Source organism: Sapajus apella, unplaced genomic scaffold, assembly GCF_009761245.1.
Source record: "Sapajus apella isolate SASKATOON/1434 unplaced genomic scaffold, GSC_monkey_1.0 scaffold89, whole genome shotgun sequence".
Lineage (NCBI taxonomy): Eukaryota > Metazoa > Chordata > Mammalia > Primates > Cebidae > Sapajus > Sapajus apella.
Window position 1 is genome coordinate 5692469 of NW_022437029.1, and position 15924 is coordinate 5708392.

The 15924-nt window shown below is 38.8% G+C and overlaps 1 protein-coding gene and 1 long non-coding RNA gene across 5 annotated transcripts in view; one reads left to right on the forward strand and one right to left on the reverse strand.

The window, feature by feature from the left end:
• IL1R1 (interleukin 1 receptor type 1) overlaps nt 1–15924 on the forward strand; it is a 143527-nt gene that overhangs the window by 56843 nt on the left and 70760 nt on the right. For 2 of the 4 annotated variants that reach the window (XM_032255541.1, XM_032255540.1), the window contains exon 2: nt 7754–7828. The gene's annotated coding sequence lies outside the window, so the exon portion shown is untranslated. Of the gene's footprint in view, nt 1–7753; nt 7829–13209; nt 13756–15924 lie in introns of those variants that run through there. The other 2 variants (XM_032255538.1, XM_032255536.1) reach the window with 1 other exon arrangement.
• LOC116534805 lies at nt 853–12010 on the reverse strand. Its single transcript, XR_004261880.1, has 3 exons — nt 11999–12010; nt 7927–7929; nt 853–1036 (listed from the first exon to the last, which is right to left on the reverse strand). It is a non-coding gene; the product is annotated as an uncharacterized LOC116534805 (long non-coding RNA).

Consider the following 15924-nt stretch of genomic DNA (forward strand, 5'->3'; position numbering starts at 1 on the left):
AGTCAACATCTCCCAAACTACTGTTAATGTTGATACGGTGACCTCCTCTCATTTACCATGAATGTTCTTAATGGCATCTAGAATGGTGAATCCCTTCCAGAAAGTCTTCCATTTACTTTGCCCAGCTCCATCAGAAAAATCACTATCTATGGCAGCTATAGCCTTACAAAATGCATTTCTTAAATAATAAGAATTGAAAGTCAAAACTACTTCTTGATCTAATGGAAATTGTGTTAGCAGGCATGATAAAACACAAATCTCTTTTACATCTCCATCAAAGCCCTTGGATGACCAGGTCCATTGTCAATGAACAGTAATATCTTTACAGGAATCTTTTTTTTTTTTTTTTTCCTAACCAGTAGCTCTCCACAGTGGGCTTAACATATTCAGTAAATCATGCTGTAAACAAATGTGCTGCAATTCAGGCCTTGTTATTAAGTTTATAGAGCATAGGTAGAGTAGATTTAGCATAATTTTTGAAATGACAAATGGGCATTGGCTTCAACTTAGAGTCACCAGCTGTATTAGCTCCTAACGAGAAAGTCAGCTTGTCCTTCGAAGCTTTGAAAGTAGATATTGACTTCTTTTCTCTGCTATGAAAGTCCTAGTATGTTCTTTCAACAGAAGGCTGCTTTGTCTACATTGCAAATCTGTTGCTTCCTGTAGCCACCTTCATCAATGGTCTTACCTACATCTGTGTAACTTGCTGCAGCTTCTACATTAATATTTGGTGCTTCACCTTGAACTTTTATGTTATGAAGATGACTTCTTTCCTTAAATCTCATGCACCAACCTCTGCTAGCTTCCAGCTTTTCTTTTGCAGCTTCCTTACCTCTCTCAGGCTTCCTAAAATTGAAGGGTTAGGGCCTTGCTCTGTGTTAGGCTTTGGTTTAAGAGAATGTTGGGTCTGATTTGATCTATTACTGACACCACTGAAACTTTCTCCATAGCCACAGTAAGGCTATTTTGCTTTCTGATCATTTGCGTGTTCACTGGACTAGCACTTTTAATGTCCTTCAAGAATTTTTCCTTTGTACTCACGCCTTTTCTGTTTGGTGCCAGAGGCCTAGCTTTCATCCCATCTTGGCTTTTAACATGCCTAACTAAGCTTCATTATTTCTTGTTTTTTATTTAAAGTGAGAGAATTGTGACTCTTCTTTGACCACTTAAAGGCGATTGCAGGGCTTTTAATTGATGTAATTTCAATATTGTTGCATCTCAGAGAATAGGAATGAGAGAGAGAGACGGGGGAGTAGCTGGTCTGTGGGGCAATCAAGACACGTACAACATTTGTTAAGTTTGCTGTCTCCTGAGTGTAGTTTGTGTCACCTCAAAACAATTACAACAGTAACATCAGAGATTGCTGATTGCAGATCACCCTAACATATAATAGTAATGCGGTTTAAAATAGCGCAGGAATTACCAAAATGTGACACAGAGATATGAAGTTAGCATATACTGTTGGAAAAATGGAGCTGGTAGACCTGCCAGGGGCAGGGTCCACAAAGTTCAATTTTTAAAACAGAACAACAAAACCAAACAAAAACTCCACAATATCTGTGAGGCACAATAACGCAAAGTGACATAAAATGAGGTCTGTTTATAACTTCTTGTCTTCTGGTTTTCGCTGTTTCTATCAAGGCAACAGCTGTAAGTCTTTCTCTGAATGACATATGCCTTTGTTTCTCTGACTGCTTTGTAACTGTTGTTATTTTGTCTTTGATTTTCAAGAGTTTTATTAAGATGGGTCACTATGTAATTATCTTTGGTTTATCTTTTTTTTTTTTTTTTAATTTGGCCTTCTAGTCCCTGTTCCCTTCTTCATCACCACCACCACCTACCATGAGGAGTTTTGGCTGCAGGAACCTAGATTCCCACAAAGATTCTACGTTGGGGATATGTAATAACAAATAAGTCCGTCAGATCAAATATTATTTTCCCACCAACTTGGAATTTGCTAAGCCCCATGAACAAGTGGTTCATTAGTTCTGAAAAAAACTGGCCACTATCTCTTCAACCATTTCTTCTGACTTGCTCTTTTCATCTTCTTCTAAGATTAATTATACATATGTTAGACTTCTTAAGTATATCACACATCTCTTATGCTCTTTTTATTTTTTCTCTCTATGCATTGGTTTAGATATTTTCTGTTAAACTACCTCCGCATTTGTTGACCCTGTGCTCTGCTGTGTTTAATCAGCTGTTAATCCAACAACTGCATTTTCACTTTAGCTATTGTATTTTTCAGTTCTAGATTGTCTATTAGATTCCTTTTTATAGATTTCAATTTATTGTTGGTATTTTTTTAATCTGTTTAGTTCATGTTTCCCCCCATTTTCCTGAGGACATTAATCTCAGTTATTTTACTGTCTTAGTTTGCTAACTATAATCACTTGATTATATGTGAGTTGCTTCCGTATTCTGACTGATCGTTAGCCATATTTTCTTGTCTCTTTGCTAGATTTTAAATTTTGCTGGACAATGTGTGTGAGAGGACAATAGAGGCTTCAGCTAATGTTATTATTGATCAGAGAGAGTTCCCTCCTTTTCTGTTCCACAGATGGAATGAGGTGTTGGTAAACTAAATCCGATAAGAATTTGCCATTTTAGAAAAACATATTAGACCTTGGTTTACTTGTGTTTCTCTACTGAGGCTTTTCTGGGCTTTTCATAGAGAGTCTTGTGAGTCTCTGCTGCCTTAGTTCCAAAAAAAATGTGGGAGAACCAGATATACCTTCCAGAGATTCACAGCCCAGCTCTCAAGTGATCAGTCTCATAGAGATGAAAAATCTGGCAAGTGTTTTGATGGAAAACAGTTTATGTGCTTCAGGTAGGGCTTCTTCTTCTAGTAGTTTTTTTTAAAAATAAATCACCAATCTTTAACAGCATATTGGATAGCCTATGAATGTATGAACTTGACAGGCATTGCCTCTTTATGGTTCACAGTTTTTAAAATACATTCACTTTACTGGCCATTATCCTCTGAAAGCTGATTTTGTAATCTTGATAAAGTGAAAGTGGATTTTGTAATCTTGATAAAGTGGAAATCAACAAGATGGCTTCATGGATAATGTATCCTTTTTTCTCTTTTGGAAAATTATAATACTATTTTACATATTTATGAGGTACATGTGATATTTTGTTGTAGTCATAGAATGTGTAATCAACAAGTCAGAATATGTGGAGTATCTATCACCTTGAGCATTTACCATTTTTATGTGTTGGGAATCTGGTTATAAAGAAGTTTTATTCAAAATCATCTTTGTTAAAGTTTTAACACTGAAGCAAAAGTCAAATATTCCTATATGAGATACAAGCTATTCTTGCTAACAGTACAAATTCTGTCCTATGGGTATTAGCGTTTTCAGGTTTTTCCCTTTCTATGAAACCATTGAAAGGAAAGCTTTAGTATGCGATAACTCAGAGGCTACTTCGTACATGTCATTTTATAAACAAACATTTTGACAAGTTGTATATGCAGGCCATAATCAAGTCATTATCTCTTATGTCAAAGACCTATTATTATTCACGGATTCAGAAAATTCATTTTATGTGTGTGTTACCAGGTTGCAGTAAGCCAACAAACACAGAACAGGTTAATAGAAATATATATATTTTCTTATCAGGTATTTTTTTTATTAGAGCAGGATACATACATATACACGCATACACATATATGTGCATATATGTATGTATATTTCTATTGATATAATATTCTAGAAAATGCAAACTAATCACCAGTATCAGAAAGGCAGATCAGTCGTGGTCTGGGGAGGGGCAGGAGAGATGAATTACAAAGGGGTATGAGAAAATTTTAGGGTGGTAGACAAATTCACTATTTTGGTGGTGGTGATGGTTTAATGGGCTTATCCATATGACAATACTTAACAGATATTCCAGTTCACAGCTGTTTCCTATGAGTTTAACCTTTGAGTTTTAGGCCCCTCCCCCAATGCAGTGTCCTTTCTCATTGCCACATCATAAACCAGTTTTTCCCCTGAGTCACCCACATACAATTCTTGCACAGCAAGTCATGATGGTACTCTGTGTGTGTGTGTGTGTGTGTGTGTGTGTGTGTGTGTGTGTACACACGTGTAGTAGTGATGGGAAAAAGAAAACAAAACACCCAACTTGTGTTGTGGCAAAAAGAGGTTGCAGTGATGGTAATGAATGAACGAAAGAAAACCAATTTATCTGTTAGGAAAAAACTTCCGCTTGCTTAAAAATTCTGTTTCACCTGATGAAGTTTCACTATAAAATGTTTTCTTTTTCTTTAAAAACAAGAAGATGAGAGGACAATAATTATTTTAAAAATTTTACATTAAAGAATACTGGAAACTTACAAAGAATAAATGGAATGTGTAAGGCCCATATAAGGCCTTAAGTTGAAAACAACATGCACCCATGAACTTGTTAAGTAACTTGATAAACAGAACACAATCAACATCCTTTAAATTTTCTGTATACCTCTCATTCTACCTCCTTGCTTCCCCCGAGACAGCTACTCTCCTGAACGTTAGCGTTTCTATAGTGTTAGCATTTATGTTTGCCTACGAAAAAATACATTATTTTGCTTCATTTAAAAATTTTTATAAAAATAATATGCTGTTCTTCCTTTTTTCATTTTATGTTTTGTTTTTAAGTGATATCTGTGTCGATATATGTAGCATAACTTAGTTTTCACACTGTGTCCTATTTAGCGGTGTAAATACACTGTAACTGATGTATTCATTTTTCAATCAATGAATTTGGGGACTTTTACTGGATTTTTGCTATTATGAAAAATGTTTCTCTGAGTGTTCTTGTACTCACCTCATAGGGTGTGTACTCTAATATTCTTTAGACAAAGTATAAGCTGAATCTTCAGGTAGGCACATGTTCAAATTGTTTTCCAAAGTGATTGCAACGATTTATATCACATCAAACAGAGTTTCTACTTGTTGCCAACATCTGGTTTGTTAGGCTTTAAAGATTTTTGCTTACCTAGGAAATGTAAAATAGTTTCTCTGTAGCGTTTCTGATTTCCTTGGGTTTTTAAGTTAGGTATCTTTTCATTTAGTTTATTGGCCTTTCAGGTTTTCTCTCCTGTAAAATGCCTGTTTTTGTCTTTTTTGTGTATTTAACACTTATTTTTTTCTTCCGAAGTGAATTGAGGCATTCTGCATGTTTGTGTTACTAATTCTCTATAAGTTATTTGTGTCATAAATATCTTCCTCTTCTGGCTTGTCTTTTTTTTTAATGATTTTTTTTTTGATGAGTAGAAGTTTTTAGTAATAATGTAGGCAAATTTATTAATCTCTCTATATTTTTAAAGCCTTTGAGTCTTTTTAAAACTTTTAATTTTACCATTATGATAATTTCTTATTTTAGATAAATATATTCTTTTGTATTTTATTCTTTTTTAATTTTTATTTTTTAATTAATTTATTTTACTTGAGGTGCATACTATATCTGGCATTTCTCCCCATGTTATCCCTCCCCTACCTCTCCACTCCGCCACTGTCTCTCCCCTACCCATCCCAACTGCCCCCAGTGTGTGATGCTCCTCTCCCCAAGTCCACGTGTTCTCGTTGTTCAACACCCACCTATGAGTGAGAACATACAGTGTTTGGCTTTCTGATCTTGTGTCAGTTTGCTGAGAATGATGAGAGCGAACTCCCATTCACAATTGCTACAAAGAGAATAAAATACCTAGGAATATAACTAACAAAGGATGTAAAGGACCTCTTCAAGGAGAACCAGAAACCACTGTATTTTATTCTTAAAGATGGGAAGTCTTGCCTTAGTATGAGATTCATTTGAAGCAGATCTTTTTTCTTTTCTGCATGGGATGAAATAAGGAACCAATTCTGTTTACTCAGATATGCTTTGCCAGTTGTCCCAGAAATTGTTATTAAACAATGCGCATTGCCACCTCTGTCATATACTAACTTTCCATTCGTATTTGTCAGGATAGAAAACATTACAATGAAGTAGCAAAGCTTGAAATCTCAGTGACTTAGTACAACAAAAGTTTATTTCTCACACTTGTTAAGTCTGAAGTTGGTCATTGGCTCTTTTTGGTGGTTCTCTTAGAATGGTGACCTTATTGGGGATCCGGGCCACTTCCTTCCTGGAACCCTACAAGCTGGGAATTATTTCCTTCCATAGCTTCACGTATAGGAGAAAGATAGGAATGATGGCAACTCACATGAGCTCTTAAATGCTCTGGACCAGTGGCTTGGCCCCAACTATAAACAAGGGAGGCTGTCAAATTTGGGGAGCATATATACATTTTTAATGAGCATTAATTATCTCTGCCATATCATCTAAGTGTGGACCTCTTTCTGGTTTCCCTATTCTGTTCACGGTCTATTTGTATATCCTTGCAACAATTCCTTAATTGCCAAAGCTTTGTAATACGTTTTGATATCTGTTTGCACAAGTCCCTCATCAAGAAATATTGATGAAAGGAAAAAGACCATAAAATATTAGGAATGAACAGGGATGTATAACTATGGACATGGCAATATTTAAAGATAAGAGAACACCAAAAGTGACTTTAAGCCGATACATTTGAAATTTTAGTTCAAAGAACAAATTCCAAGGAAAACATAAGACTAAAGAAAAAATAAAAAATCAGAATAGTTTCATACAATATTAAATATTTGATTCCACAAAGAATAGCTTGTACAAAGAAAATAGTTTCTACAAAGAAAATAATTTACCTGAATGATATTTCAGTGAGTTCTACCAAATATTCAAGCAATAGATAACATCAATCTTAAAAATTTAAAAGAAATGCATTCTAGTATATTCTATGAAGCTGGAATAACATCAACACCAAAACCAGAAAATCCCATTATAAGAAAATAAAATTGTATTTCAACCTCGAGGTACAAATCTTAAAATAAAATAAAATAAAATTATCACTGTATAACCTGTAGTGATTTTAAAAAGATGAGAATTCATTACCATGTTAGGATTATCCCAGATATAAGGATGGCTTAATCTCAGACAACCTATTAATATTCTATATCATATATAGAGTAAGGGAAAAACTGAAATTAATAGATGCAAAAATCATTTTTCATAGTATCCAATATCTGTTCTTGATACTCTCTTGGGAAACCAGGAAGAGAGGAGGTCATTCTTAACTCGATAAATGATGTCTGCCAAAAACCTAGAAGTAAATTTTGTACTCTGTAAAACACCTGTTCTCTTTAAATCAGGAGCAATACAAGAATTATTATTACCAATTATTTTATTTAATGTTTTACTGGAGTTGCTGGCCAATGGAGCAAGATAAGAAAATGACAAAAGTAAAAAGCACTGTAATAAAATGAATAGAGATGTTATTATTTGAAAATAATATGACCTGTCTACATGGTAAACCCACCAAAAAAATGCCTGTTTTTTACTGTTGAGAAGCTAGGTCATATTTGACAATGAAGAATTCTGGAATAAGTTGTGTTTCATCAAATCCCTATTTAATTGCATAGTACATAGCACTGGAACTAATGAGTATGAGAGCCATGCAATAGCATAAAAACTACTTGTTAAGTCAAAAGGGATTATAAAGTCTTATGTGCATAGAAAAAAAGAGTAGATGTGAAGATTGCAAAATGCTGAAAGGAGCTAGGTGGCAAGATCATGAATTAATTTTCCATCTTTTCTTTACGTCCTATATCTTTTGTGTTGCGGCTGCGTATTTTTTATAATAAAAGTATTTTTAAAATCTGTACTAATGAGAAGCTTTGGAATCTTCCTGCAGATTTAGTGATGCCCGTTGACTTGTGTCACAGAGCTGTTGAAGACAATACAGTTTCACCTAACATTTAACTGCACAGTAAGTCAGGCGCATTTATTGGGTTGTGGCTCATACTTAGAGCCTGACATATAGTGAACACCAGTAATACATCATCTTACCTTACTAAACACATTAACTTCCTTATTCACTGAAATAACTGAAAATGGCACTACACCCAAAGTTCACAGAAATGTACATCGAGGCACTGGGATACAGTAAAAGAGAAGAAAATGGAGATAAACAAAGTCTGTAGATCCAAATCCCAGTCTTGGCTTTCCCATGCTAGGCTTGGTTTCCTATTTCAAAATGTGAATAGTAAGAAAGTGCCATGTTTATAACATTGATTTGTCATGAGGGCAAAATGAAGAACCCCAAGACTCAACCCCCAAATTAGAGGGCCTAGAAGAGATGGTAGAAGCAGTTTCCATTGGATGTTCATACCTGTCCAAGTGCCCTTTGTTTGAGTTATTCCAGGGACGGGACAAACACTGTCTCTGCATTGCTGAGTGCTTCATCTATTGTCATGAAGGGTTTTTTTACATTGGCCTATCCAATGTCTACCCCATTGCCCTCATTCCATCTCTGGGTTAGGGTACCATGGTTCCTAGCATAGCCTGGTCACTTCCGGGTGTGCAGATATCAATCCCCATAGCCTAAGGGCCAGTGGGAGAGCTTAGCTGGTCTTCTTTGTCCATGAACAGTCTTTGTTATTGTTTTCTCTGCATGCCACGACAGGAGAATGTCTGAGGGCATTCTCCAGGGACAACCCTCCTTCGTATCAGAAGGTACGCTTCCACCAGGGCAGCTAAGCACACAGCCTCCTACCACACATGATTCATGGTGGACATCTTAGTCAGTCCAGACTCTGGTATTTGTTTGGTTTTGTTTTCCAGCAGTGCTTTGCATTTTCATATGCCCTGTCCTGTACTTAACAATATGAGGTTAGGGAAATAAGAATGGGATTTTAGATTTGTCTGTATTAAGTCTCACGATGTCAGATTTGGCCTATGGTTCTATCTTAATGGCATCTTTTGGGATCCTGATTTGCTCTCTCAGTGAATTCACAGTCCATTTCAACTCCAGGATTCCCAGAATGCGGCAAGCTTGCCCGTTCTGCCCTTCTGCTGTAGAAACCTGTTCTACACCTCCCAACTCCCTCCTCAACCCCTGCCTTGGCCTTGAGGCATTCTCCTTTCCTGCATCATGGCCTCCAGGAATATTACCACACACCGTCTACACATCATCTGGTTCTTTTGGCCAATGCTCACTTGACAAGTTTTTTGGGCTTCAGTTTCCAGTACTGCGTTCTAAATTTGTATTTGTTTTCTTGGGAAAATGTATTCCTTATTCCTTACCCTCCCTTGTTTCCTGCATTCCTCTGCTCTGTACTTTCCACAATTGAAGAGTGCCATGACCATGTCCATACCCAGCCTGGCTGTCTCTTTTCTGGGAGGAGAGGTCAGCTCCATACCTGAGAGCCAGGAGGATGGAACCAAGTTCTAGATGGAACCAACCTGGAACTGAGTGTGAGGCTTGCCAGTAGAGCACACTGTTCAGATTGACCCATTTACCATTGAGTACGGGTGTTTATACATGTAACCAACTCTACTAACCATATTCTTCGTTTTGCTCACAAGACAGATATTTGTGGATACTTACATGAAGTTCTGATTCACTAAATTCACAGCATTTAGCGGTGGTAATCTCACCATCTAATAACCCCATCAAACAAAAGATTGTATGAGCTTCACCAGACCTCGCTTGTTCTTAGTCAGTTCATGCTTTCTTTTGGCAATTGCAGCTTCACTAAGTGCTGAAAGGCTATCCCTGTCATCATTCATCTAGAATCGTTCCCATTCCCTCATCTGTGCTTGCAAAATCTTTTAAACTCGGTGATGGATGTGGAAACTGTCTGGAGGTATGAAGAATTAAGGCATGGCATTCTCCCCAGAGGTCTGATAGAAAGCTGAAGACACAGTGCAGTCTGGAAGAGTCATAGGGATGATCTGACTTGGTCATGTACCATTGCCTGGAGCAGGAGTATGATCAGCAGGCAGGCACTCAAGCTAGATCCTTAGGGCCTCACCACAAAGGTTACCAGGCAGCCATCAGGCACAGCCTGGTTACTTTTCTAGCATAAAGAGACAAAGGTTAAACTAATGGAATGGTTCACACTGGAAAGCATTTTGGAGATCAGGTCGACTAGCGCTTACTGTGTTACTGTGCACCCAAGTCACCCAGGAAGCTTAGTCAAATGTGAATTCAAATTCAGTGGTTCTGGGGTGGGCCCTAATGTTCTGCATTTCCACCATGTTCCCTGGTGATGCCCTTGGCTCATGGGCCACACCTTGGGTCCCAAGAGTTTAGACTATACTGTTTTTTTTTTTTTTCAGATGTAGAAACTGAGATCCAGTGAGGTGAAGTGATTTTCCCAAAGACACATAGATGAAGATAGAGCTGTAGACACATAGATGAAGTTTACCTATAGACACATAGATGAAGTTTAACCCAGGTCTGCTGGCATCCAGTTTGGTGTCCCTCTAATTACAGAGTTGCTGGACCTAGGGTTTTAATGACCCATAGCATGTGAGGGGGAGTCAAGGTTAGATTCTAGGGATGCATATACTTGCACACACATACACACATGCTTGTGCACACACATGCACAAACATACTGTACATGCTTCTTCCTATTCTCCTTTCTCAGTTGGGAGGTATAAGAAACACATGGATTATAGCCACATTAAAGATATTCATAGATGCAAACCAATTCTGAATGTGTAAACTTTTCCATAAGAATATTCTGGGAAAATACATGACTTGTTTCTGACCTTTTCTGTATAAACAGACATTCTGGCATTCTACAAAGACCATGTTACTGATAAAATTATATTGGAATGACGTCTTCTGATAGTTTAAAGTTAAAAGCTCTGGGCTTGGCTCAGGGAATTCTATGCTGTAGCATTCATAAAGGACCCTAGAGTTTGGGAGATTATCCATTAACTTCTGATATTGAATTTTTGTTGCCAACTATGACTATTTGTTTTCCCTGAGCTCTGTAGGGGAACAACACAGCTGAAAAAACCCAGGCAAAGGTGAGTGGGTATGTGCGTGCATGTGGCGTGTGTGTGTGTGTTCACACGTGTTAACTAAACAGTGCAGATTCCTCAAATTTTTCTCCTTTTTGAGAAGTGGGAAGGAGGAAGAGACAAGAAATTGTCTGGAGTGAAAAAGAGGGCCAGAAAAATCCTTGAACTAATAATCTGCCAGTTAATCCAGCTGCTTGGTAATAGCCTGGCATGGGAAGGTCTTTTAGGTGCCCTCTGGAAAGGGTGCCAGGAAGTATGAGACAATGGCTGCTAGGAACTTGCATTGTTCCTGCACAGATAAGCCATATTGTCAAGTAAATTGCAGTGGATCCCTGGTAACACTTGAAGAGCAATGCAAGCCTGGGCTCCACCCCTGCCTGACTAAGGGAGCTTGAGGAAAGTACTTACATCATCTCAATCAGTTTCCTCACCTGTAAAATGGGCCTAAAGAATTTAAATTTCCATGCAAATCAAAACCATAATGAGATCATCTCACACCAGTCAAAATGGCTATTACTAAAAAGTCAAAAAATAAGAGACGCTACCAAGTCGCAAAGAAAAGGGAATGCTTACATACTGCCTGTGGGAATATAAATTAGTTTACCCACTCTGAAAGGCAGTTTGGTGATTTCTCAAAGAACTTAAAAAATACAACTACCGTTTGACTCAGCAATCCCATTATTGGGTATATTCCCCCAGGAATATAAATCATTCTACCACAAGGACATGATGTTCATTGCATCACTATTTCAATAGCAAAGACATGGAATCAACCTAAATGTCCATCAGGGTAGACTGGAAAAAGAAAATGTGGTACATGTACACCATGGAATACTATGCAGCCATAAAAAAGAACAAAATCATGTCTTTTGCAGCAACATGGATACAGCTGGAGGCCATTATTCTGAGAACTAACACAGAAACAGAAAATCAAATACTGCATGGTCTTGCTTATAAGTGAGAGTTAAACACTGAGTTTATATGGACACAAAGAAGGGAACCACAGACACAGGACCTACCTGAGGGTGGAGTGTGGGAGGAGAGTGAGGACTGAAACTACCTACAAGGTAGCATACTTATTACCTGTACAAAACAAGCTGTACACCAAGCCCCCTCAATACACAATTTACCTATATAACAAACCTGCATAAGCACCCCCGAACCTAAAATAAAATGAAAAATAAATAAGTAAATGAATAAATAATTTAAATTTTCTCAGATATGCCCTGGCACCTATTAAGTGCTCACTCTTGCTATCTCCGTTATCATCACAGAGAGAAGGCACAGAATCAGAGCTGGGAAAGTCACCCTATGATGCTTGAGCAGGGGTCTGCTTGAGTGAATGTTGATGAACACTGGAAAGAAGGGGAAGGGGCAAAGAGGAGGTGGGCTGTGTCATGCTGGGCAGGGTCACATTGACCAGGATAAGGAGTGGCAGTGGCAGAACTGAGGCTGCAGAGCACTGAAGCAGAGGTTGGAGCAGTGCCTCTTAGGGTCAGCAGGTGGCCCATCCAGGTGAGCACAAAGGGTTTTTGGAAACGGTAATAAGACCGATGATAGGACAGTGTGTGAGACCAGATGTCCCAGGGTCTTGAATGCTAGAATTGGAAGCTTGACTCTTCCTCCCTACACTGCAGAGTTTTGAGTAGCATCGTGATAGGCTGGACTGTTTCATATTAAGAATGTTCATCTGAGTGCAGGGCCAGGAGGGGTTATGAGAGAAATAAATGAGGTGGGCCAGGTGCGGTGACTCACGCCTGTAACCCCAGCACTTTGGGAGGCCGAGGCAGGTGGATCACCTGAGGCCAGGAGTTCAAGACCAGCCTGGTCAACATGGTGAAATCTTGTGTCTACCAAAAATACAAAAATTAGCTGGGCATGGTGGTGGGTGCCTGTAATCCCAGCTACTTGGGAGGCGGAGGCAGGATAATCGCTTGAAACTGGGAGGCAGAGATTGCAGTGAGCTAAGATCATGACATTGCACTCCAGCCTTGGTGACAGAGCAAGAAAAAAAAAAAAAAAAAGAGGAGGCTTTGCAGCACCAGCTCTCCTATGTGGATCTGGCTGCGTTTGTGGAAGCTGGAGTCTCTGGCTTTCCTCTTCCTGAGTGAGGGGTGATCAGTGGTCACCCCACCTCCAGGGTGTGGCGAAGGGAGGCTTCCAGAATTCTTAGGGCACATGGCAGGGGTGGTGGCACCATGAGAAGTGGGCACGGGGTCTGGGACACAAGCAGACCTGAATAAAGAGTTCCACAGCATTGCCTGGGCTGCCTCTAGAGAGATTGCTCTAAGGATTGGGAGGTAGGCAGAGAGGGAAAGCTTATGCTGCCACAGGCCTGGGACTGACTGGTCAAGACTCTGATGATGAGAATGTGATAATGAGCTGGACTCAGCCAGCAGGGCTTGTCCAGGTTCAACACAAAGTCATGAGAGGAAAGCATCAGCTTCGGGAAACATTAGAGGTTACCGTGCAGTGGCGGGTGCTGGTGTTTCTTAAGGGTCTGGCACGTTTGCTGAATGATTCTGGCTGTCTGCCGGGCTGAGCTTCCTGTTCATAGTTCCCCAGATAGTCACGGCCGAGGGATTAAAGCCCTAAGAGGCTCTGACACAGCCGTCTCCAAGACCCACTTTCTCCTTCCTTTGAGCCTCTGTAGCAGCTGGGGCACCCGGCAAGATGTGAGCTGTCACTCTGCTGTGGCACAGACCTGAATTAAAACTCTAGAGAGAGCTGACTTCAAAACGTACTTTCATTTTTAATAACCAGCATCAGCTCAGCCTGCTTCATTTGGGAAAAGAAACCTTGCTGGATTACCCTGACAGTCGCCACCTCGTAGGGGGCCAGCCGTTCCCAAATGCCCCAGGGATGAAGAACGCAGACGGTAAGATGATTAATTGCACTGTAGGTATTTTGTTTCTGTATTTTTTCCCTCCTTTTTTGGGTTTACTTACATGTTAATGAGGTATTTAGGAAAGACAAACTGAATCTGATAAAAGATAATGTTATGTTGTTTGTTGAAACAAGATCTTAAGGATTTCTTGAAGTTATATGGCTCTGTAGGGATGTTTAACTTTAAGATGCGTTTATGAGCCCTATTAAGAGATCAACTGTGATTATCTATGGATGATTATGAAATATATGGGAAATATACTTTATAAGTGTATATTATTTATAAACCATAAATAGTTACATGACTTTTGGTAGGTGAGAGATGTTAAGTGAAGGGCGTTTTAAATGAAGTTGTTTTATAAGACTGTTGTTACTGTTAAAATTGAAACTTATTTTATCACTTCCCATTAAGCTTCTGCAACATTAGAGAGGTGTAATCTCACCCAATGTTTGACTGAAAGTGTTATGTTTTGTTTCTGTGTTTTTTTTTGAGACGGAGTCTCACTCTGTCGTCCAGGTGGGAGTGCAATGGTGTGATCTTGGCTTATTGCAACCTCTGCCTCCTGGGCTCAAGTCATTCTCCTCCTACCTCAGCCTCCCAAGTAGCGGGGACTGCCGACGCGTGCCACCATGCCTGGCTAATTTTTTTTATTTTTAGTGGAGACGGGGTTTCACTGTGTTAGCCAGGATGGTCTCAGTTTCCTGATCTTGTGATCCACCCACCTTGGCCTCCCAAAGTTTTGGGATTACAGGCATGAGCCATTGCGCCCGGCCTGAAGGTGCTATGTTATTAATAACAGGTTCTATTGGTTTCATTTAAAGGGATAATGCAATGTGTTGGCAAAACTTGTACATACTTTCTTCAAAAAGGACTTCAAAGTTAATCTTAAAAGCTTGATCATGTTTTTCCCCCTCAGAAGCTTTGCCAGTGTTGCACCAATAGCTGTAGAGAAGACCATGCACTCTCAGAGGGAATTATAAACATTGTCTTGACCTTTTTATTGGATATCCTTGATCTCCATTTTTCCTATCAATAGTGTTGTTGTGCATAAGAATAAGAAAATGGGGCTGAACCTGAAACATTAAGGAAAGAAAATAACAAAACAGAAAAGGAGAACCAAATGAAGCTTTTCATTCAATTCAATTTATAACTCCTTACTGCTTATGCAAAATGTGAATTTCTCACTGTGTTGGTGAAGGTGTGAGGAGTGGACAGTGAAGAAGGATGCTTCAAAAAATACAGCTAAGGACCAACTGGTTTGGTGAATCATGGCATTCACCCACGAGACAGCTAGAGAACCGTGTGTGTGTGTATGTGTGTGTGTGTGTGTGTGTGTGCGTGTGCATTAGATGCAGAAGATTGGTGTTTACTGTAAATGTATTGATCTGTTAGCAAAAGGAAGAAGACAAGTCTGTCCAGAAAAAGCCAGGAAAACTTCTTGAGAGGAATTTGATTTGCCTAATGGTGGTGATGAGTTTAGAAAGATTCTTATGGCCTTTCCTAACACAACATGCTGTTGTTAATCATTGAACTGACAAACTCCATTGGGCACAAGCCTGTTAGTTTACTTAGGAGGAAAACCTGACAGGCATGGTCAAAGAACGGTGACGGTATACTTCTAAAATACGTTCTTGAGACATTTACACAAACAGCACAGGAACATTGTCAAGAATAAAATTTTAAGAAATACATAGAGATAATTTTTACAATGAATGAAAAGTAAAAACACACCACTGTGAGATAAACACTGTAAACATTTTGGTAGGTGTTTTTCTCTCTGAGTACATTTACATTTTGAAGAAATGTACTTGAACTCTACATGCTGTTTGGTTATCTCCTTTTACTTCTCAGTATGTATTATGAGCATCTTGTCATGACAGTGAATTTTGTTTTACAAAAGCTTTTCCATTTCATTGCATAGATAGTTTATAAAATCCTGTTGGCAGATATTTGGTTGTTTTTCTCTTATTAACAGTGCTAAAAATAACGCCCTTGCAGCTAAACCTTTGCAACTCTTCATGAGTTTTCCTTGAGGTAAATCCCCAGAGGTAGAATTGTGGGGTCAAAGGGCATGGGCATTTTAAAAACTCTAGATCTCTGCTGCTAAATTAATCCTAGGAAAGTTTTATTAATTTACATGCCCACCAGCACTGTATGAAC